We start from the raw sequence: 24,871 nt of genomic DNA, 5'->3' as shown, positions 1-24,871 counted from the left end.
GACACAATCCCGTAGCACTTGTTGAGAGTCAGCTCTTCTCATGTTGGGTGAGAAATGCCCACAAGCTGCTGCAAGTACCAGCACGCTGTCAGTCACCAACACACTCACCCGAAGCAAAGCGGTAAAGGTTCTGATTGCTGCAGGGTGAAATCCTGCCATTTCCATGGACTTAACTATCTGCTTTGGATTTCTTTTCCCTAACTTTTGTCCTTGTAAAACCTGGTAGAAAAATTGAGACAGAAGCAGAGAGATGTCCCTTATTTTTTAATTTTGCAGCTGCTGTTAAAAATATTCACGTATTCAAGCTCTGCAAGGGTAACCTGAAAACTACTCTCTCCTCTCTTGTCTTTTACACCTCAGTTACAAATTGCACTTAGGGATCCAACGCTGAGCTGAGGTTTACCTCCAGTCTAGCTGCTTAGTACAGCACTAACAGTATCATCTACTTAGTCACATTTTCTCAAGTCATGAAAATAATAAACCGATAATCAATAAATTATCACCATTAAAAATGCATAGACAGCACAATATTTTGGTAAGAAAACACCTTAATGTGTCCTTCCCTGCCACAGTCAAGCTTTTAAAAGTATTGCCTCAGATCTACCTCTTTCAGTTGCCCTATCTTATTTTTTTTGCAGAAGACTTGACACCATTGGCAGGGGGAGGCAAATATGTAGAAAATTCCTTTGCTTCATTTCCAGAAATGCTTTGCTCTTCATAGAGATGCAGCAAATCTGAAGAGTGGCGGGAGACTGGTCAGCAAGGGAAAGCACTCCCAGTTCTGTTGCAAGACACAGCTCTGAGCCAGGAGGCTGGACAGCTTTCCTCCAACTCTCAGGAACCAGCAGCACGCACTTAACCGAAAACTGGCTGCACTGGACTGGAGTTCAAACACAGTAAATTTGTTCCAGCTGCTTTTTAACAGCCCGGGTACAAAGGTGTATTGCATCCAGGGCTGAAACAAAAGCCTCTGAATATTTATCTTTTTGTCCCAGTGTTGCTTTCATGTGTCAAGGGGGTATTTTTTCACATGAAGCCTCCCAGCTGATCTCCAAGGAAGGCTGCCAAAAAGCAGGGATTAAGGCTTCACAAACAACATATGCACCTTTCAGATCCCATCAGAAGTATCCAGATTCTGGGAAAGCCCCCGGATTTGACTAGTATGTCAAATACTCCCTGCTCACAATGACCCGAGTTGCCAGAAATCCCACAGGTCCACGAGGCTCACTGCTGCCCTGGGAGTCATCAGGATACCCCCCAGCCCCTCAGAATCACCTCATAGCTGTGCTCTAATCCAACAAAAACCTTCCCGATGTCCAGCTGCTCAAAGCTGAAGTGGAGCCGAGGCCCTGTGCCTTCCCCTTTGATGCGCAGGGGCAGCCTGGTCTCGCGGCCTAGGGAGAGATTTCCACTTCAGTACAGTAATTCCCTCTGTTATCCTGGACTGTCCAGGCTGCCTCAGTGCTACTCCCTGACTCGGGGCTGGATGGGACCAGCTCTAGGTGCTCCAGGAGGAGATACAGGACTCTTCCCTTCCCTCAAGAGATATGCCTTGGGGCTGGCTTCTAATTTCTAACCAACCCCTCGGGCTGGTTTCTCATTTAGCCATCAGTTTGCACCCTGAAAAAGCGATGATGAGTTTAAAACACAATCTCTGAATTTCTTCCCATGTGTTTAGATGAGCTCTGAAATCCACTCAGTGAAGGCACAAAGCTCACAAAACAGAAGATAAAAATACGCCATCTATACTGATGCAATCAGAGACAAGAGCACAGGAGCCGAGAAGTACGAGCCCAGGCAAGGCGAAGCTCCCTGCTAACGGCGGTATGCACGTCTGAGACTGCCTCCAGCAGGCAGAGCGTCTCAGCCACTGCCCGTGCCTGACACACAGCTCCGTGCCCGGGGCTCCGGGGCTCACCTCCTGCAGTGGCACCTAAATGAGACAGGGCTTTGTGATCTCCAGAGAGAAGCACTCACCTATGCCCACCATGATACCGAGAGCTCAGCTTTGTAAAGACACCTTACCTGAAGCACGCTGAACAGTTATGGAAAACCTCACTGCTGAGGTCAGAGAAGCCATAAACATACTGCTAATACACACACCCCTTGCTGCAAAGGAACTGAGACTGCAAGGCTTACAGCTAAACTCTAAGATGCTCATTTTCTTCCGTAAGCCTGCTAAGATGACAGTGTGGGATCTTTGTCTGAAGGATGCTCTGAACCACTGGAGCAGCCTCAAGTGCCTGAATCCTGGCCACTGTAGCTCTTTGGCCTCTACAGGCACCTGGCAGCAGAGCAAATGCTGGCAAACCCACGGCATGAAAACCTATCCCTTCACTGCCTTGATTGTTCTGGCATCGGTGATCCAGGCTTGTAGTGACACATCCTGAGGGCTGGCCTTGGACAGGAGACCACCTGGAAACCACAGGGACAGTGGGCACATACCAGCACCCTGCTGACCACTGACCCTTCCTACCAACTACACGAGAACCGAGTGGGCTGCAAGACTACTTGCGCCTCCACTGTGGGCAACAGAAGCAGGAGAAAGGAGCCGTACCTGAGATGTCGCAGTAGACCGTTTGTTGATAGACTCTGGCTTCTCGGGGTCTAAAGATCACATTAATTTCAGCTGAGGAATTTGGCCAGATATCTCCCTCCTGAAACAGAAGGAGACAGCAAACCATTTGTCTTCAAATGTCACATTTCTTGTTTTCAACCACAGCCCTGTAGCCTTTATTTAGAGCATCAGTGAAGAGCAGGGAACAAGCAACACTTATCAACAAAATTTATGGGAGTTTGGAAGCAGCTGCAAAAAAACTTTCTAAGTTTCTTACCTTTACTGGCATCTGGTAGAGGCGTTTTGTTAAATTAGGGCTATAACGAAGCAACCAAACTGGCTCACACTCCAGTAGCACCTCAGGAGCCAGCGGTCTGCCTGGGCTACGTGTTCTCTATAGGATGGCAGTTGAGTCAGAGCATGGAGAACCACCATGGATGGTAACCAGGACAGATGTAAAACTACGCAGTGCTGTGAACATGGTATTGCAACACGTCTGGCTGAAACACTTCTGGCCTCAGACAGGCTGCAACTGGCCGGTGGCATAAAATACAGATGGTGGATGTATGATGGTACAGCACAACCACTCCAGCTGTCGTACCCTGGTTTTGCTACAGCATAAAGCAAGGTGATACGGGAGGGGATGGCACACCATGACTCACAGCTACACAAGTGGTCTCTCTGCAAGAGCCCAACCGTAAATACATGCAGATCCTATTTCTCCCTCAGCCCCTAAATAATGAGAATCTGCTAGATCTCCACCAGTCTGAGTAAGAAAAAGCTGGTCTTGAAAAGCCAGGCACCACCAACTGCTGGCCAAATCACCTGCTTTGCTTTGCAGAGGGGGAAGGCAGTGGAAGGAAATCACTGCTCAAAGCAGTCAAAGAAACAAAAGACAGAGCTGGCAACAGAAGTACTAAAATGACACTCAAAGTGCATCCTGTCAGCTCAGGGCACTTAGGAGAAAGGCAGTGCCAAAGCCAACATCTGCCTCTTTCCATAAATAACTGAACCCACAGGGAGCTGTGGGATGGACCACGGCTCCCACTGGAGATGGTGCCTTCTGCCAAAAAACAAAGTGCTCTGCAGTAGCCTCTCATCTGGATGGGGAACAGCTTGGTTCCCCAGCTGAGGTGCAGATTTGCAGCAACAAACAACACTGTTACCTCCTGGCCCAACCTCTGGATCAACAACAGTAGCACCTTCGCAACCTGGACATCTTGAAGACCACCTCCATCAGCTCAGAGTTCACACGTGACACTGAAGAGTCACTACCAGGCAAGGACAGGATAGCGATGACTTGTCAAGGTCAGTGTAACAGTAACAAGTCCTCGTCCTCCCTCTCCTCTGGTTGCCATTTCCAAGGAGTCAGCTCCCACGGGTCTGCAATGTGACTTACAGCCGAGCTGTGGTGGGGAGGATGCAGCAAACTGCAAGGACTTTGTCCTTTGGCAGCCACCTGGGCCTCTATCACAGCTGCCTCTGCTGACATAACACGTGTAGATGCAAAAATAAACCAAATTTGAGATGTGCTCAGAAAGTCAGAGCTGTGTATCAGCTTGTTTCCCATAGGCTTGGACAACTGCTCAAAATGTTCTCGGTCACACGGTAATTCCAAAATCATGCCTCCTCTTTTTTGTTATTATTTTCATCAGCAAGTTAACCCTATACAGACTGAAGTGACCTGCTGCAGCTTCTACAGATTGCAGCACCTGAAAATACTGGCAGCTAATGGTCCACTGACACAACAAAGCTTCTGCACAAACCCTGCAAAGCCATCCCACCCAGAAAGTGTTTCCAAGATTACTCTCCCTCCACCAGCTTCTTAACCTCTGGAAGCAATTATTTCCTCCAGTCACCTGTTACAAGGGTTTCATTATTTCTGTGGGGAGCTCCTACACATCACGGGTGAGAGGTGGGAAGAAGAGAGCAGCCACTTTTGGCCAGAAGGTCTGAGGCAGCAAGGTACCATCTCTGGGGGGCCTCTCCAGCAGATTTACATGGCAGTGCAAGAAGGGTGTCTGCCCAAGCTAAAAGTTACAGGGCTGTCACTGGAGAGAAGGTTGTGGAAGCCAGCAGCAGTGGATTTTTAGATTCTACATTTGATAAAGAGGAGAAAATACTTACTACCATTTGATGTAAAGACACCCATATGCCAGGGGGAAAGACAGGCATGAGCAAAACTGAATGTGAACCTGATTGTTCCATAAATAATGGAATTAACGGAAATCAAAAGGTTGATAATGCTGGACAATACAGAAGGGGAGAGACTCATGCAGTAGCCCACTTATATTCAGTCCTAGAGAAAACTGCGTAACATTAACACAGCCATTCAGGAAAGGTTTCCACTTGAGAGTTGAGGCCACGCTACACTTTATGTCCGTATGTCACTACATGGAGTACCAGGACTCGGCACTGTGGGCAGCCGGACTTCTGGACCTCACCTTAACGCACTTCAGGAGCTCAAGAGCAGGCTAAGCTAGTTGTGGAGACACAGTCCGACTGTAAAGCAGCAGGAGCCCTGGGACACACTCCAAAACCAGCTCTGACACACCGCAGCGTGCTCTTAATGCTCAGCTGATCAGCTCCCACTCTCTACAATATTCCCACCACTCTGACACAACCTCTTGGTCACATCATGCTGCTGTCAGCTATAGTGGTGTGAAACTGCAGCTGTGCCAACATTGGTGGCTCTCAGACTTATATGGGATATAGGAGTAACTGAGAAGAGAAGATGATCCCCTTCCTTGAAAAAAAAAAAAAATAGTTTCACCTATTTTAAAAGGAAGAAGAGGTTGAGATTATCCTAGGATTTACTCCAAGATGAAAAGGGATTTTGCATTGCTCGGACAGTGGCCATTCTTCATCTCAGACCATGCAAATACTCAGAACCAGGGCTCTGGCTGATTGAAGGATATGGCGTTTTGCTTGCATAAACAGAAGAAGCAAAAAAATTTCTGTACCTATGTGCAATGAAACTCAAAAAGTCCGTTTAAACCTGCCAGCCTTGTGTCCAGGCTCACAGATGACACTGGAAGGGAGATTCAGCCGTGGTATCCATCCAGGTTATATGAAGAGATTGATATGTCTGTGATCAAACTTGGGTTGAATTTGGCCTCCTTTCCACAGAGGACCATTTCATTTCTCAGGTCAATATGTGAACTGAGAGTGCTCTGATATCCTTTGTTAATCCCTATACACTATGTGTAAGCTGTGTCCTTACTCATAATTATCGATAGCTCTCAGCAGTGTAAGGACACTTATGAAGTGCTCCATGTGTAGCAGATCGAGGCAATGTAGTATAAACAGGATAGCAATCATCACTCAGCTAAATTCAAATACAGTTCAAAAGGAAATACGGTCATGGACGTAACTAGCTGTACACAGACAGAGCCTTGGGCAAAGGCTGGCACCAGCGCCAAAACCACTTGCTTTGGCTCGCTCCCCCTGGAGTGCAGTGGGAAATGTTTCTCCATGGCTGACCTACAGCGCTGCACGTGAGGAGGGCTTACAGCCACCGATGAGCAACCCTCAACTCAACCTCCATCAACGACAATAATTCCACCATTACATCCCAGAAAGTCCTGCAGGAGGGAGACAGAGCAAACCCCTGGATAGACCTTCTAATGATCCAGGTCTTTTGGGGTCACAGCCCAGAGCAGGGTCCTGCACTGCCTCCTCTCATGGAAAAAGCCCTCTCTGCTCTGAGATCTCAAAAGCTTCTCTGACAGCAGGACAGTGGCCTTGGAGCTATGACCATCCCTGAGATTGCAAGTAGGAGGGAAAAAACATCCTGATCAGACTCTAGGACATAATCTGGCATGAGATCAAATGTAATTGGAAAAGAATCAGGTTGAAGTGAACTGGGGGGAAACCTGGTTGCCTCTGAGGGGAAAGAGGATCACTCAGGGTCCAATCTGAGACAGGCAGGCGAGAAGAGAGTGGTAAAGGAACGGTCCAGGCAAGTGCCCAGAGAAGGTAATGAGATTTTCTTTTAACACACTGAGCTTGCATGGAAGTCACACACTGTGTAATTAAAAATAGAGAACAGAGGAAAACTAGTTTTGGCCTTCAAGGCATTTTTGACCTAATTATGTTGATCTTTATTGGCTCAGAAGCCCTTAAAAAGTGCTCCAGTTTAAGGCAGTTTCCTGATCAGCTATGAGCTAACTCCTATACACCTACATTCATGCAAGTCTGAAAAGTCCCACAAGGATTCCCTTAATCACCCAAACTTTTAAGTGTCATTTCCAGTTCATCCCCCCGCGCTATAAGTGTTTCTCTGCTGCCTGAAAGGGGAATTTCAAAGCTTCACCACAGGCACCCTTTGAAGAACCTGCCCCATCTCTCAGCACCATGAAGACACAGGCTGCTGCACCCCAAATGCGCTCTGTCCTGTGCTGCCCTACCTTCCCTGCAGAACCCTTCACCTCCGAATTCTCCCCAGTCTCTGAGGAAGGGTAGAAATACCTCGTTGTGCTGGAAACCGGGACAGTGCAAGGCAATTCAACATCCTACAGCAGGATGGCCTCAACTTGCTGAGCCAACGAAGCATTTTACCTGCACATTACTGGAGAAGGAGCCTGCCACCTTATCAAAGCTGGAGTGGAAGAAGCTGCAGTGAATATCATAACAGTTATGCTACCTGTAGCTATGTTAAGTGCTGCTACTCAGTGCAGTCCCAGGTAACGAGTGCTGACACTTTCCTCAGCCTCATGGACCCTCCATAGCCAGGGGCCTCTGGACCTCAGTGGTTTGGTGCTCCCACAAAGCAAATTTGCTCTCTGAGGAAACCCAGTCATTGCAATCAGCCTTTCCTCCCCAAAACACCATCCTCAGCTGGAGTATGGATGGAGCTGGAATGGGAGGCACTGAGCTCCATTACCCTAAAGCCCAGGGACACGTAACCTGATGCCGTAGATGGTTTACTTGTCCTAAACCATTCAATGCACCAACACCCCTTGAGGTCATACATTAGTTTTACCCTTGGGCAGTGTATCTTACTGAAATGAATCTTTCAAACAAACCTCAGCTTCTGATAATCTTCCTCTTCCTGAGTAACAAAAGCCTTCCACTGGAAGTGGACTATGATTTCACTCCGATTGTGGATGACCACAGATCTGTGGTTTGACAGCGTGAGGTAAGTCTTCTCAACTGTCAGGGAGCTCCTGGCCAGCCCGATGTTGACATCTACAGCTGCTCCATAAAGGCTTGTGTGAATATCTTCACCCAGAAAAAAGCATAGGGGAATCTTTGCTCATCTCACTTGCTGGTCGAAGTACGAGGAACAAAGCAAGCCACCAGTAACAGAAGAAATTGTTACAGCTTTTACCTATATTAGCAGTTCCACAGATCAGCACATTTATCACATCCTGACAGATGCCCGTCTACAGAATGAGGATGTCCTGGGCATCACCGTCAGCACCTTATTTCTGGGTGTGTTTGTAGAGATTTATCCCCAAGGTCACATTTTTACAGTGAGATTTTTCAGATGTGCTCAGGTGGCCTTTGGGTTGCCATCCCACTCAAGTCACAGAGAATTCTGCATCCAAGTCATTCGGGTGACTCTGAGGAGTCCCACCTCAGTCAGGGCTTGCCCAGTGTTGTGTCTCTCCTGATCCCTTGTTGCTGACAAGCAAAGATGCCTGGGGGCACGTGAGCAGGAAATGGAGGTTCGGAGGAACAACTGACAGCCCAAGGCAGGATGGGACACAAAAGAGAGCTTCACTGTGTTGCAGAAGCAGCGCCCTCACTTGCTGTGGGTTTGTGAAGACATGTCAAAACGAGACTGGTGGGGCATGGCCCACCCCAACCTGCCCATTACAGTCCTGCAAGCCCATTTCCTCAGCCAGGACCATGTTGCTTATGCCTGAGTCTGCAAGTCTACGCTGCGTCTTCCCAAGCCATTCAATGACCAGAGCGAGGGCATCTTTGCTTTCCACCTCAGACCCAGCTGAAGAGGAGAGTGTCCCGGGCTGTGCACATCAACTGACTAACGACTGGAGCCTTGCTGGAGTACCTGCCAGCACGTCACCCTCCCGAACAGACTCCCACCAAAGGCTCCCTCATTTCCAGAGCTTTCAAACCTTCCTTCTTCCCAGCCAAGTAACTCCTGGGAGTCAAATGAGCTCAAACTTCAGTACCAAGCCCACTCTTCCTCTTGCAGGCAAGTGTTTCCCAGGTGAGATGCAAACAGCAAACATCAGACATGCTCTCTAGAAACGGCATTTCGGTGGAGTGGTGCTTAAAGGCTCAGAGCCAGCCCCAATGGACAAGTGCAGCAACCCGGCCATAGCCTGGAGAGCATCCCTCTGCAAAGGCAGAGCCTCCTCCTCACTGCACAGGTCACAGCAAGGCAGCCAGAGAACGGACCTGCCTTTAAACGGCTACCGTGCAACAACACAGGGAGAGAGCTGGATGTGCGCTGGGTGGACTCCTGAAATCCTAAGCCAGACACAACACGGCAGAATCACATTGATTCCAGGGGAAAAAAAAAAAAAAAGGAGCCCCCTCTTTTGGGGGGGCACTGGGGAATGAAGCAAGACTCACCCTTAAACCAGTAGATCTCTAGAGTCATTCACTCATCTCCACACACAGAGAATTCAGTCTTCATGCCTGTATAGCCTCAATTTCTCTGCTCTTAAGGGAGTCTGGAGTGGTAGGGACTTGTGGCCAGAGATGAGTTACGTTGCGAGGACAGCAGCAATGTTTACAATGACTGGGCAATCTGCTTTCTATAATGGACAACTTGGCATACAAAAATAACTGATGTTCAGGAGGGTTACAGAGGTGGGTATGCTTTATAAGCATTGCCTCTCCCTCCACTGAATCCTTGGCATATATTGGCAAACAAAGGAGCCAGGAGCCAAGAAATGGGAGACATGCACAGTGCTTCGAGCTCGGGTTTATGGAAACACGAGCCAGCACTCTACAACGATCAAGATGACAAACTACTGCAAAATAAACACCACGAAAACTATCATCATCTCACTGTCTAAACCCATGGCCACATGCGTCTTGAAATACTGGGTATAGTTCTGATCTCAAAAAACAAGCTGAATCATTTGAAGCTAAATAGAGAAGGGCAGAAGGAACAATTAAAAGTATGAAGCAGCTTTTATAAGAAGATTGAATAGGACTCTTCATCCTAGAAATCATATGGGAGATAGACGGGAGAGATTGTAAAAGCATGAATGGCCTGGGAAACATGAATAAGGAAAAACTGGTCACTATTTGTCATAAAACAGGAACCTGAGGGCCTGAAATAATGTTATTAGTCAGAAATTACACAAAAGTGGTAGCACTTTTCCAGGGAGTATTCCTTCCTTTGGAACACACTGCCACAGGAGGCTGTAGAGGCTAACAGCTGTAAATCCAGAGAGCAACTGGACAAATTCTTTGAAGATAAAGCCATCAGAAGCTATTAAGCAGTGATGAGAATAAAGCCTCCAGCACAGAAAAATGCTAACTCTAGAGCCCATGAGGGAGAAAGCATATGCACTGCCTGTTTCTACACAATTCGCTAAACATCCCCTATTGCTGCTCTCCCGGGGAGGAGCTGGGGACGCAGCCACCCTTGCGGTCCTGGCTGCAGGCACCGAGGACTCTTCTGAAAGCTGGACGGTTTGATGGAGCACCTTCTACCACAGAGAGCATTTGGCATCGTTCTGAATACATAAACCCACAAATCTCTGGGTCCAGGAGAGCGTGCACAGCTGCCAGTGAGTCAGGAGGAGCCACGGATCTGTCTGCCAGGCCAATGAGCTGACACAGAGAGCGGACCTGCCAGGGTCGGCCATGGGCGGCTGCAGGCTTCATGTCTTGGGTCTCAAATTAGATGTGACATTTCATTTAAGACTCTTGGCTCTTTAATATATAAGTTTTTTAAAAAAACCCTCTGTACTGTAACAGCGACATAGCACTAGGTATTTCACTTGACAGGGTAATGTCCATGGCGTGTGGTTTGGGATGCTTGGCTGCCATGAAAGCGCATTTACTGAATCTAGATGTGTCTGCCCTATCGTTATTTACACAACATGATCTTATTACAGGCTGTCAACTCTCTCATTCCTACATGCTTTTGATACATTTCCTACAGGTGGCAGGACACAGCTTTTTCTCTGCAACCTGAACAAAGCAATGCCTGAACTTGAAATTAAAAGCTAGACTTTTTATAGAGCAGTAGAGCAGATGCTTTGGGTTGTGCACTCCTGAGCGATGCTCTTTGACACAGCAGAAACACCACTGTGTTTTATCCCAGCATCCATCTGCGTGACTACGGACACAGGTATCTGAGCACACCATGATAACTTTTCACTATCTTGAAGTGAGAAATATAGCATTGGGTCATCCTCTGTGGTGCTCCTGTTGTGCAGGGAAACAGTCAAAGAGAGAATTTACAGAACAGCTAAAACATCTTTCTGAATTCTTCTAATACTACATGATCATCCTGGTGCAAGGGGGAATAATTTTCAGAGCAGTACAAACTGTTCTTAAACAGAAAGACAGGTTTTGTTTAGCCTGAAAGTATAGAACAATGAATGGATGAGCAAACCCTTGAACAAGATTTCAAAACAAATTTCAGGTTTTATGAAGAACGCTTTCCTAGTATTCAACAGCTGGTACTTTCCTTCATTGATTACTGCTCTAAACATTAGGAAGCTGGTAGCCAGATTGATTAGACTGAACAGAAGCAAAACAGCACCCTGATGCATTTTGTCTTCACCAAGACATATTCTTCCTCTATCCCTGTGTCTCCCTCTCTGCTGAATTTGGATTTTAAATCTTTTTAGGAGTGAATGACAGTCAAATTTGGAATATTTAGGTAGCATGGAAAGCAAGTGTAATTTCATTTGCCCAGTTTGTCAGAAGACAGTGCCTTGCTCTCATCTCTTCTATGAACGCAGCTGGAGAGAGACAGGTCCTGCTGCTTTTTCACTGAAAATACAAGCAAGCAATGAAAGCAGAGCTCTTCACTCAAAAGGATGTTACTGTACCCCCATATCGACATATGGTAAGTAATTCTTTTGCTCCTGCTACTATCATACCCAGCTGCCTCCACTGCCGGCATATCCTTGTTTTTCAAACAGCATGCAGAGGTCTCTGTTACCACTTCACCACCGAAGAAGCAAGTCACTTCACCAGGCTAAGCGACCTCTGGAAAGCTGGAGAAGTCACCTACCGCCTGATCCAGCCCCCCCACCATGTGGTTTTTGCTGTGTCTCCCACAGAGCTACCACTAGATCAGAGTCAGGAGCACTGCTCTGAGTTGTTTCGCTGTTGGGAAGCTAATGGCTTCACCTACAAGATGCGCTGAGTCTCCGCCGGCCTGAGAAAGGCCATCTGTCCGTCCCCACGCTTGTATTTCCAGCCCTAGAGCAAAATGCAGAGCAGCGACAGTCATTTGTAAGTGCTTCTCCGAGGTGGTGTTCAGGAGCTGCCTTCAGACATCATTAAACCATCACGTTATTTACTCCAGACCTCGTTTATAAACCTCACCACTAAATAACTGCTGCTGCTAACACAGGTGTTTCTAAAGAACCATTCCCAGGCTACAACAAAGCTCAGAGCATCCTCATCATTACTGTGGCCACAGTTATTGCTGTAACAGTCAGAGTCCCCAGTGTGGCCCCAGCCTCGGCAAAGCACCCACTGAGCCCACGCAGCACAGTGCAAGAAGAGGGTCTCTACCCCAGAGGCCCTGCAAGGAGCCGTAAGACAACAGATGGGGATGAAAAGGGAGGTGGAAAGCAGTGACCAGCCAGCAGTGCTCCACAGGACAGGCTGCAGGCTCTTCAGACAGCTCTCCTGCACGTTAAGTTATCTCCTCTGCAGTCAGGCTCTCGCTGTGCCTCCTTCTGTGACCGAGCACCCACAGCATTCCCCATCACCCCCTCTGCACTGTGCTTAGGAAGAACTGTTTGCCTCCTTCCAGGATGAAATACTCTGGCACAGGAATATCTGGGAGCCAGCACGGAGGCTTCATCCTGCCCAGCATGAAGGAGCTTCGCAGAACGTATTGAAAAGGACAATGAAACCGTCGGATGATGAAAGACCACTGCCGCATACCCAGGATGCCACGGGCTATTTTTAACCATTATTGCTACTACAGTAACGATACGCTGGGGTACCTGACTGGCTGAAACGTTGCTTTTGGCCATGGGGAAAATAGTGCAGGAACTTTCATTCTGATTGCCTGGCAAAGACATGCCCAATAGACCACGTAATAAATCAGTCACCCTTCAAGCTGCTCTTCTGCTTCTCAGCAGATGCTGATCGATCCACAAGGAAAGGAGGCTAATGAATGGTCAGTTCTGCCCTGAAACACATCCACCGGTAATGACACTTCAGAACATGTCAGTGATTTCCACTGATGATAGAGTAGACAAGCTGCGGTCAAGGATGACCTGCAAAGAGATGAAAACCACATTCTTCCAGAAATCTTTCATGTGCTAAAAATGGGGTATGCAGCGTCACACAGAAGTCTGTTTCTGTGCATGCCTGAGGATGAACAAAACAGCCAGAAGGAGATTTTTAACTTCCAAGTGACCCTCCTAGTACATATATCCCAGTCTGTGCTCACGCAGTCAACTCCATGGGTTGCTGGAGCAGGCTTTTTGTTCGGAGAGGTGTTATGGAGTTGTGGAGCTACAAAGCTGTGCAAAGAAACCTCAAGCAAATGAAGCACAAATTTAATTCCCCTTCATCTGCCCTCAAAGTGACAGATCATCTCTCTTGAAACACAAGGCCCTGGAGAGGGGCCATACTCTGCAAGGAGCAGAACGACCTTATCAAAAACAGTATAAGAAAAATTCATTATTACAAGCAGTTCTAGAAGAGGGGAACAAAGACAGGAAACAGTTGTTACCTATTAGCTGTTTTGACAGAAACGAACACTTTGGAGACCAACTAGACTCACCCATCAATCTAAGTGATTTGAACTATAAAAGCATATAACCAATCAGCTGTATAAAGTATTAGTTACCAATCCTCGGCCTGTTGCAGTGCTGCTACTATTAAGATGCAAAGACAACATATAATTGCACAAACTCCTATTTGCACTTCTTTTGCCTACAATATACGACTTCCTCCACTCACTTTGAAGCAGATGTACAAGAACATACAAGTTTGACAGAAACCATCCACACTGCTGGGAATTCTCACAAGCGGAGGAAAAAAAGCACAACGTGCACTCACCACCTATGACAGGCAGAAAGAAAAATCCCTTTGCAAAGGTTTTAAATGCCTGATAGACCAAGGAAAATCTAGAGAAGCCTCTTGTACAGCATTCTGGCTTACACTTTAGGATAACACGGGAAACAAGATCTTCTTTAAAAACTGTAATAATGTAAGAATACTGTAAGTTTCTAACCATCTGCCAGCACTAAACACAAATAAAGAAGAATTACATCGATTAGTGCACTACAGTGAAGCTTTGGATTCAAAAGGGGCTGCTGCTTAGGAAGTGGAAGATTTCCCCACCTCTTAGCACTTGTAAGCAGCTACTATAAATCTGCCTGGTGTGGAAGGAATGGAGAAGTGCATGAAGATGAACAACTGCAGGCTGGAGTGGCAGTGGCACACAGCGGTGGCCGTCAGAAGCTCACGGTCTGTTGCCATGAATTTAGCTCAACAGTAACTTAACGCTGCTCACGGCAACGTCAGAGTCCCTGTAAACACTGGCACAAGACTAAGATTAAAATCAGAAAATGGTTTCGGTATTCCCACCCTGGTATCCTGCACAATACAGGGACGACTCAAGTATGCAACGAGGTAGGGAGTTTGCTCAGACAAGTACTGAGCCTCCTCCATTCTGGCTGAAGTCAGTGCAAATTGAGAACACTCAGCAACTTGTTTGAGTGATCTCAGGAATGGAAAATACAGCACAACAAGGGCTAAACCTCAGTTAAACCCTGCTGCCTGTCCACATGCCTCAGTGGATTTACAAAGGAGAAAAAAGAGAAAGGAAAAGGCTTGATCTAGAGACTCATCAATAGGATTTTCATTTCATTTTCAAAAAAGTTCCTGGAAGCCACTGATTGCAATGCCAGCCTTGCAAGACAGATGACAAGACCCTTGGTTGAAAGGGGGTTCTTAAAGGAAAGAGAACAGAGCTCTACAAAGGTGGTTGTTTTCTCCAAAGCCTACACAAAACCACAGATGACTATCACAGCAAGGCAGTGCTTTTCTCGGATGCTTTATCCTTGTGGGTAGCTGAGATGTTCAGACGTGCTGGCACGTCCATGCTACAGTTACTTATTCAACCTCAAACAGCAGTAAACAACCAGGGCTGGGATTTCATGAGTTTCCTGCATGTGTACAGTGACCACTAACACAGCGCCAAGCCCTTGCATGGGTGGCCTCATTTACCAAAGTAAGCCGGTTCAGCCAAACCCAGCACCAATTTTACCTGAAGAGAGGGATTCAGCATCCTGACACGTTTACATTCCCAGCTGGAGTATGAGCTGGGATTTTTCACACCCAGACCCATGTACATGGGGGAAATGGAGGAGTTTGGACATATAAAGCAGTGAAGGTCAAATTTTCATTGTAAATCATTATGCTTTTAGCAGCAAAGACATTTTCTTCACACTCACCTGTAAAGTTTGTAGCAACACAACTACCACCACATAGACAGTCTATCTAGGGGACAACACCTGTACTCCTAACCAGGACAGTCTAAAGGACACACAATTCTAATCAACCAAATAGCAGGCAAAGGGAAGAGCTCCATGTTTGCTTAAGCAATGCTAGGGACAGATTTGACTCAAGTTCAGCAAAAACTAAACCCACGCACCATGCACCTGATCCTGCGTCAGTCACACTAACAACAGTGTGATTCACTGAGAACTACTGCCACTTGTGAGCAAGTCAATACAGACACACAGTAAAGCAAGGAAAATGCCTCCCAACACCCTACACTGATATTTTGCTCTTAGTGCCTCTGTTTCCTAAGAAACAGTCTGTTGGTGACTCTGAAAGAGCAACCCAGCTGCTTTTGTATGCGAGTCACAGGCAGTCTGACTTAGCACAGGACAAATCAGCCAGGGCTCGCCCCGCCAGGTTGGGTAACATTGTCTGCTGCTCTGCACTACACCTGCAACAAGCAGCTTTTAAGACTGATTAAATGTTTCGGTTTCACTTCAGCAATTAATCTCAGCAGCCTTTTACTTATTTGTATGCTTCAAAGCTTGAGAGATAATCCCTTAATTATTCCTTGCTCTCCTTCTCAGTCTGTGGTTTATTGAAAAATAACTGCAGTGCTGTACTGACAGGCAGGAACGAATCCTGGCTTCATCTCCCAGGTGGCTGCACCATGTTCCGGGGAGGTTGCCTATCCCAGAGCCAGCAGATAGTTTGGTCCCTGTGGCCTATCCATGAAAATCACTTTTTCAAAGATTAACCATGGAGGAATCAGGTGTTTCAGTAAGAACAAGACTCAGGTTTTCAAAGCAAGCTGTGAAGATCCTGGCCCTGGATTCTTCACTTGGACTTTTCATTTCACATGCTATAAACCCCACAGCCCTAACCTCTAGGGTAGTTAGCCCTGATCTAACTCAGAAGAAGATCTATCCCTCTGAAGTTTATCCTATAGGTTCCCTATATGCATACAAATGAGGCACCTTTTGTCCTTCTCTATCTGAAATTTCAGTAGTTCTGTCAAGACAGTGTTACCCAAACCAATGAGCTTCTCTGAGTGAGCATAAACCATTCTCTGTGAATGTGTCATTGACTGAAAAATATTAAACAAAGCTGTGATAACTCAGAAGCCTACAAAGAGCATTTGGAAGATACAGGAGCATTTCTAGAACTTCTACAAACTCAAGACAATAAAATGCTCGTTGCTGGGCTAAAGCATCACAGCAGCACCTAGGTGAGAACATCACACTTCCCAGGACCAAAGTTCAGGAATAGGGACAAAACAAACCTCTCTTTCAGGCAAGAGAAAAGGCACACCAAATGCATTCAGGCAACTGAGGAAGTGTCTCGACCGGCATCACAAGATACCTCTGCTGAACCAAGGCAGACAAAGGCATTTTAACATCACACCTTTTCTTGAGTTTTTCCCGCTTACTCTTAAAGTGACTTACAAAGCTGACAGCATTTCTGTGGCCTGAGCTTGGCTTCTCGTACCCTAGTATAAATTTTATACCTATCCTGGGAGGCAGCGAGCACTCCCTGCCAAACCCCAAGAGCCCTCAAGTCCTGGCTGCTTCAGTCCTGATGCTGTGAAGTGTGGGATGTAGGTGGGTAGAGGGCAACATAAAAAAAGGGTCTGTGGCAAGACAACGGAGAAGCAGTACAGGGGACAGAGGTGTGTAAGAGACAGGGGCATTTAGAGAGAGTCCGACAGAGACATGCATTCCCCACGTTACACTTCAAACAGAGCATTGTCTAGGAATAAAACTTCACACCTGCATGTGCGCACTGCAACGGAGAATCAAGGTTCCTCCTTCCTCCACTCAGCAACTCCCAGCAAAACAGCCTGCCAAAAATCTCATTCCTGCTTGAGGGGATCCACTTTAACAACCCCCTAAACACCAACTATTTGTCACTTTTTCCCTGAGGTAAAGGACAGGGGAGGCACACCTGGAGAGGGAATTAAGGTGGCTGCAGCAATGGGAAATGATGGCAGATGACTGTCACGGGGGCGTGCTGGGTGGAGAACACCATGCTGACACCAGGGATGGACCAGCACACAGCCACACAGGACACACAGAACAGACTCAGCCTTTGTCCCTTATCTGCTCCCTTCTAAGCACTGAAACGTGCAGAGGTTTTGAAAGAAAAGCTTTCAGAAGTAGTTTGCAAAGCAAGTTTAACATTATTCTGCTTAGAAAGGGCTCTGTTCTGAAGGATGCAGAGAGCGTGCACCACGCAGTGCCCAGCACTTACCTGTGTCATAGTGAACTACCAGGGAACTGGAATGATCCCCAGTCTTCAGCGGGTGAAACTCCACTGTTACTTGCATGGCATCGCCAATCCCAAGAGTTCCAATGGACGGCTTGACAGAGGAGGGGCTGCAACGCAGAGAAAGAGACACATCAGGGCTACTGTGGGCGATTCGGGGACTACACTCCTTTTGCAGTCTACTCCACTTCAGCTCACTTGTGCAAGCAAAAAGCAAACAAGCCACAGTCAGTAAAAAAACCCAGAACATAGAGGATCAGAAATGGCTCTACTGACTCTCACTTCTGAAGAGATCCAGCTCTCCGAACATCCTGTGGTGTCAAACGACCTCATCTCCCCCATACTCTGCATCCCCTTCTCTGCAGGGAGGCTCAGGAGTCCGACCACTAGTAATACAGACAGAGGATGGGTTTTGAGGAGCACAGAGATGGTGAGAGCTATCTACCTGCACAACTTGACACTGACTTCCTCAGGAATCTGTCTTTTTCTGCCACCTATAAACTCCACCTCAAGAGATGCAAATGTCAGGGCATTACTTGTCCCAGTGAGACTGCAGCCTAGGAATCAGACAGGGAGAATAAGTGTCCTTCTGGAAGACCAGAAAATAATTATGGTTTAATTTGCAGAATTCACTTTTTTACCTTGAAAACATCCTAGTTTAGCCTAAGAAAGGGCATGTTTTATCGGCATTACAACGAAAGCTGCTCTAAGAAAAGGAACAACCAGAAAAAGCTGAATAAGTGCAAACGCAGATTAGAGCAATACAATGACACGGAAACAAGACACGGAAGGGGGATCCCATTTACATCCTGAACCATTAAACCCCTGGCTACATGAAGTGCCATTACCAGGAGCACATCAAGGCGAGTTTAACAGGAGGTTTTCTGTGTATTCACAAGCACTGCAATCTGGGACTCTGGGTTGTAATCCAAGCTCAATAACTGTTTGCTTGGCCCACCAGGCAAATTCTGTGCAATGCATTGAAAATAATTATGAAAATGTGTTGGGGTACTTTGAATTTAATATGAGCAATTCTTATTTGTCACCAGGTAAATGGCTCTTGGCTGACAGACACAAAACTCAGTGCTTTAATGCAAAGGGACAAGTCAGGTGAAACATGCTTCTGCAGCTGGGGTTCATGGCTCTTCTACAGCCCCACTTAGAAAACAAAAGTTATTTGGTTTAGTGCTTTGCTGGCGGTCAATTTGTCACCTTAAAAACATGTGCTGGAGAGTTTTACCATGATTACAGAATGCAACACACACAAAAATATTGAGAACAACTGGAGCCATGCGCAAGCTGAACTTTGCTCATGTAAGTAGTGACAGCTGATGAAATTGCTGGAGTTTCTGCTCATTAAGGAGATATCGCTGCAATTAAGGGCCTGACCTGTTCCCATTACAACCAGCGAGAACATTGCCACCGAAGCACGGGGCCTGCAATGTTTGTGTGCTGGACCTGAGACTCTGGAGAGAGAGGAGGAAAGACAAGGCACCACCAGCCTCAGAACTAGGCTGTTCTACATGGTCCTGAATCCGCACTGATGGTTATGGCAGGACTGCTGCAGGTCTCTGCCAGGGCTTGGGTGGGACCATTGCCTGGTGTGGGAAAGGCAGAGATTTTGTTTGTTTCCTTTTTTTTTTTTTTTTTTTTTCAGAAATGTTGCCAGAACAGAAAAGCTGCTAGTTAAGGGGGATCCCAGGCAACACTTCAGCACTACCTCCCATCCCATCACCTTCCTGCTCCTTCCCCATGGCTACATACTCCTGCCCTCAGATGGATGGGATAGGATGGGAATAACACTCCTGAAGATATCTTCATCTTTTCAAATTGTCAGAAGAAGAGGATCCAACCAAGTTCAGGACTCAGTTCTCAGGACTGAGAAACGGAGCACAAATCAGACACTGCATGTCCTACATCCCACCCCATGCTGTACCCACAAGACAACTCTCTTAGTGCTGTAGCAGGAGCTCGTTATTCCTCACATGGACCTGGTTCTCCAAGACCCAAGGATGAAAGCTCCATGGTTAAATTTAACTCCCCTGAATTTCAGTCACCGTCACTAAGCTGTTGCCTGTAGCCTACAGATAAGAAGAGATGCCAAGGAGACATCCCTGACACATTGTCATAGCCAAATGAAAACCACTGCTGAGAGATGACGCTAGTGATTTAGACGTTGGTTTTTTATCCATTAAGTGTGACCTGTTCTTTAGGATAATTCTCATCATTAGATCTACCCTTCTAATGAATCACTACTGCTCCTGAAAGACACAAAAGATAAGGTTTGGAGGTTTTTTAATAGCTCATTTTCTTCTGACATGCTTTTTAACTATGTCCGTTTGTAGGTTTGCTTTGTTGTACGACATCTAAACTTTCACAAGTCCAGATCTCCCAATGGCACCTTGCAGTCCCCAGCTTGTATAAACTTATCTAGCCACACCAATTTAGGAGAGACCTGCACATCAGCACTTGCCGAGATCTTGCCTGTTATTGCCCTTCAGAAAGAAAGCAACACTAGATTTGTAAGCAATTTCATAATGATATATTTTGGCATTTACATCTTGCTTACTTTCACCATCTTGACAGTTGGGCATCCCATGATGATACCAAAGGCCAAATGCTCCTGACAGAATTGAGAAACACAACTGACAAGTGAACAAAGCTGGCAGTTCTGTGGCCCAGGCCCTCAAACCACCATGCCGCCTGTTCTCCTGCAACCACACCTTTGGCACATGCAGTGTGCAAGGAGGCTGCAATACACTTCAAGTGCCGTGGCATCTTTATCTTCTGCAGCCAACCTTTCTTTGGTCTATTGGTGCACTATAAAATCATTTGAGTTTGGGACAATTGATTTCATTACAAGCTACCTCCAAATCCAAGGAAGACAGTAACATTACCGGTGATTGAATTGCCTCTTCTGTCCACTAAGATCTATGCAGGTAAAAAAACAAAGGTCGTTTAATCTTCACATATATTATTTTTTAGTAATGGTATAACAGCCAAAGTCAAGCAGTATAACCATTCTAGTAAACCCAGTCTGCTACAGTCAAAGCATCCAAGACTCCATCTCTGTGCTGAGAAATCCTGTGTGGAGTCAGCATCTCGCAAGCTCTGTATTTCCCTCTTTCACTGCACCTAGGCTCTATTTTCATGTCCTTGGATGGTCTTTGCACGTCCTATGGTAACTGGCCAATCTCACGCCTCCACGTAGCGTATGGGTACTACAGGGAGGGATGCAAGGGGGCTCGAGGCACTGTGCCTCGCAGGATCATTTCCTGAGCTTTCAGAGCTTGCTGGGGACATTCCTAAATGGATCTTATCTCGGACTGATCCCCTCTAGCCCCATAGCATGGCATAGCACAACGTCAGCAATGTCAAGAAAAGGCAGTGCTGCACTGAGATCTGCTTCCAGACACCATTTTCAACTTGAATGTACTGGAATGACATTTATCTCTGTGAATGTCATGGAGCAGAAACTCATTATCCTGCCTTAACAATGAGACAACAGGAAGAGACTTTCTCTATTTATACTATTATTATTTTTTATTACCATGCTATGCAGTTAAGAGCTGGGTATGGACATGCAGAGGGAGGAGAGGCACAAAGCCAGACTGCATAACAGGGAGTGCTTTGGTGGTTTTCTCCCTTCATGAAAAAGTGGTCAAAATGCAGCCATGCTTCTGGTAGAAACCATGGCAAGGGAGAGCTCCAAACAGGGAACAGCAGAAGGATGCTGAATTGGCCCCATGGCTTCACTTAAGAGCTCTTCCCTGGAGGGAAATGCACAACAGAAAACATCAAAGCCTTTAGATAAATGAGTAACAGGCAGGGAACATCATCATGAAGTGACCAGATGCAAGAGCTGAGCTCTCAGTACTGAGGGGAAAGGTTAGGATTGGAGATGGGCTGAAAAATGCACTGAAGGTGAAGGCAAACAGGTTATGCTTGGTGCCACAGAGAAGGAAATCCAGAGAAAAGCTGCAAGGAAACATGATATGAGCAGCACGATGGACTAGGAAATGGTGGCATCTGCAGCTGACTTGTGAATGGGCAAGAGCCTGAATATGCTCAGGCCAGAACACAAGTTTAAATTGTTTAGATAGAGAATAAAGGATACAGAGGTCACCTGATGGATCTAAGCTTACACAGATCTCTCACTCCCTTCTACGCCACTAATCATCCTCCTCCTCCTCTCACATGCAAGCATGTGTTTTTAAATACTCTTTTAAGAAATCTGAATGAAAGTCAGGGCAACTTAATTAGAATAAAATGCTACTTATAGTCAAAGATTTAAATCATCTGTTTGAAATGTCAAAGTGGCTTTCAAAAGTTCACAATGAAATGGAAGAGATGGCAGATGTCATCAGCTGACAAAGGAAATCATACCAGCTTTCCATCCCTGTACACATCCAATCCAGTTGTTCAGAATATTTTTTTGTGTAGTTTGAAATAAAACGTTTGCAATGCTTCCCATTTCTTTATTGCAAATCAGGACTGAAATATTTAATTGCTGAAGTTCAGAAACTCTTAAAATCCATATCAAGCAGGGTTCGACATGTGCTGTATCACTCAATAGAAGAGTTGGAGAGTACATTGCAAAAAGATGCTGGACTTCACTGAGTATTTATTTTGGTGGCAACAACTAGATCTGGAGATCCCAGAGGAAAACTGTGCAGTGATTTACAAGTTCCTGCCTACGTGTTTCCACAGGGAAAAGAAGAAGCCTCCTTAAATAGCATCCTAGAAGCCTGCTTAAATAGCCTTGACAAGCTTTGGTGGAAGCTCCTCTTAAACCCTCATGTTTCACAAGAGAGAAGTAAAGAGTAGCCTTTTGAGCCCTGTTTTCCTGGAGAAGAAGCTGAAGCAACTCAGGTGCACCAAGTCAGAGTGCTGGTCTTTGCTGCATTCTTGACCTCAGCTCCTACACCAAGACCTCCATGACCAAGCAACTCACCACGAATTACCAGCCAACTGAACCACTTTCCCTGCAGCTGCATCACCCTCTCCCATACAGCAAACTGGGAAACCAGTGACTCTCTTCTGAGACCAAAAGGAGCAGGACAGGCTGTTCACAACACAACTCATGTCAGGCGTTTGATTCGGGACCATCGGAACACCATGTGCCTGCAGCCTCCCAAGAGCGTGGGTGTCTTTGGCCGACACTGGTATGTAACCGTTTCAGAAGGTACTCAGGATCAGGAGGTTGCAAGCTGGATACTTACAGATTCGAGCACTCTCCAGGAAATCTGGGAGAGAGAAAGCTCTAGAAGAAAAGGCCCCCAACTCATGCACCAGACACTTGCTGCATCTTTTGCCTGTGCCCTCATTAGCATGCTGCTTTGGGGCTGTGGTGCAGTTCTGAAGCCAGTGTCTGCTCATCTCCACCTAAAAGCTCATTCTACTTAATATTTGGTCCCAGGGACCAGACCAAACCTACTGGAAAACAAAGTTCCTGGACCACACAGTGTTCTTGTCAGAGCCTCAATACCAATTACTTTGATCTATGATCTCTAATGGCACTTGCAAATAAAGACACAGCTGCTGGTAAATTCTTAAATGTCTCTCTCACCAGCTCACAGCTTGCCCATTTCTTAACACTGCATTTGGTCTACAGGAACTGAGCTCCTAGAGCTGTCGCCTGCCACGCAGCATCTTACACAGCCCACGGGCAGCCAGGTTGCCTTCCTTCGTTTGCTCTTTCAATCTAACAGAATCACTCTTGCAAGATGCTGTGTCAGAGACACCACTGCAGTACAAAACCTCGCTGCAGCATGCAGAGTTTTATCAAAGGTTGCATCACGCGTTTGTTTGGTTTTTTTTTTTTCTTTTCGTCTAGGTTGGAAAAGACCTTGAAGATCATCCAGTCCAACCATTAACCTAACATTGACAGTTCCCAACTACACCATATCCCTAAGTGCTATGTCAACCCGACTCTTGAACACCTCCAGGGATGGGGACTCCACCACTGCCCTGGGCAGCCCATTCCAACGCCTAACACACTTAAAACACTATAAGCAACAGCAAACCCCATGTGTCCTGCCCGTTTCCAGCTACGGCTGCAATACAGCAGCTCAGATGCTCTGGTTCCTTGTTGTTACTGTTTACCAACCACGTTATCATGCAACAGTGTTTTACACAAAGAAGACGAGTTCCTTTACCTCTCAGTGCTGATGCGGTAGCGAGCCTCCCGGTTACCGATGTTGCGAACCAGCAGAGTTTTCTGGGAGCTGTACTTGACTGGACAGACGGAGAAGTTCAGCTGGTCAGGGAAGTCCAGGAGAGCTCGGGCACCTATAGCTCAGATTGGCACAATAAACTTTTCCCTTTCTGTGATGCAGGTGAGCTGGCAGAAATAATCCTGCAGGGAAAGAAACAATCTCAGCACAGTGCATTCAGTACCATCCCACGGCAGAAGAAAAACTGCTGTTTCCTATGACTCTAACAGTAGCATCCAGCAATGTCAAAGTACTTTTTACCTTAGCGACCTTTCATTCCTGCAGCATGACTTGAACAGGGCTGTTAACTTGCAAAGAAGAACCAATCCCATTGATTCACCTGCTTTCACAGCAAGCTGGCAGAACCAGACAAAATTATCTGATACTTTGATTCGGAGGCACCAAAATAGAGCAATTTCATGTAAGGGATTCCAGTAGTAACAAGAACCCGCTTCGATCACCACCACAGATGATCAAAGGCTCCACTAAGCACCCAGCTGTGCCACAGCACTAACTCCAATCCCAGCAACGCAGCGACTTCACTGACACTGGCCAGGGGATGCTCAGGTGCATTTTCAAAAGGACTTTGCCACAGGCACAACCAACACGCAGTCTTTGGTGAAATATTTAACAAGCTGGACACGGGAATTGTTTTAATCTCAGGTGAGCGTAGGGTAAGTGTGTATTTCCCACCCCTTCCCAGAGCATTATAGGGATAAGGCTGGGGACACACACCCTTAAGAAGCTATCTGATCTATCTCCCCACCCCAGAACTGGCTCAGCTCTACACCCAAACTATTCTTGCAAGATGTCTGACAAGTACTTAAAAGCACTAACAATTCCACCCCTGCGCTCAGCAGCCTATTCCAGCTCTACCCTAGACTTAAGAGTTCTTCCTGTGTCTAATCTCAGCTTCCCTTTCCAGCTCACCTAGCCTCAGGGGACGTGGGAAATAGCTTTGCTTCCTCTCTGCTGCAGGGTTGATGCCTTGTTAGAATGCCTACCTGAGGCAGGTGGTAGCAGGAGCTGCAGATGGGAGACACTGGGACAGCCCTGCCAGAGCAAACTCAACTGTGCTACTCCCCGGCATTGGCTTGATCACAAAAGAGACAGACAGTTCCCCCAGCTGTCTGGCGTTTAGCAGTAGGAAGGCAAATCAAATCACCCAAATCATTTAACTGTAGGGAGG

General features: G+C 46.6%; 1 pseudogene; it reads right to left on the bottom strand.

The window, feature by feature from the left end:
* Positions 1-24,871, bottom strand: part of LOC141918807 (hydrocephalus-inducing protein homolog) — a 97,521-nt pseudogene that overhangs the window by 63,742 nt on the left and 8,908 nt on the right.

This window comes from Strix aluco, chromosome Z, assembly GCF_031877795.1.
Source record: "Strix aluco isolate bStrAlu1 chromosome Z, bStrAlu1.hap1, whole genome shotgun sequence".
NCBI classification, from domain to species: Eukaryota; Metazoa; Chordata; class Aves; order Strigiformes; family Strigidae; genus Strix; species Strix aluco.
Note: the sequence above shows the minus strand (reverse complement) of the source record. Positions and strands in the feature narration are given on the sequence as shown.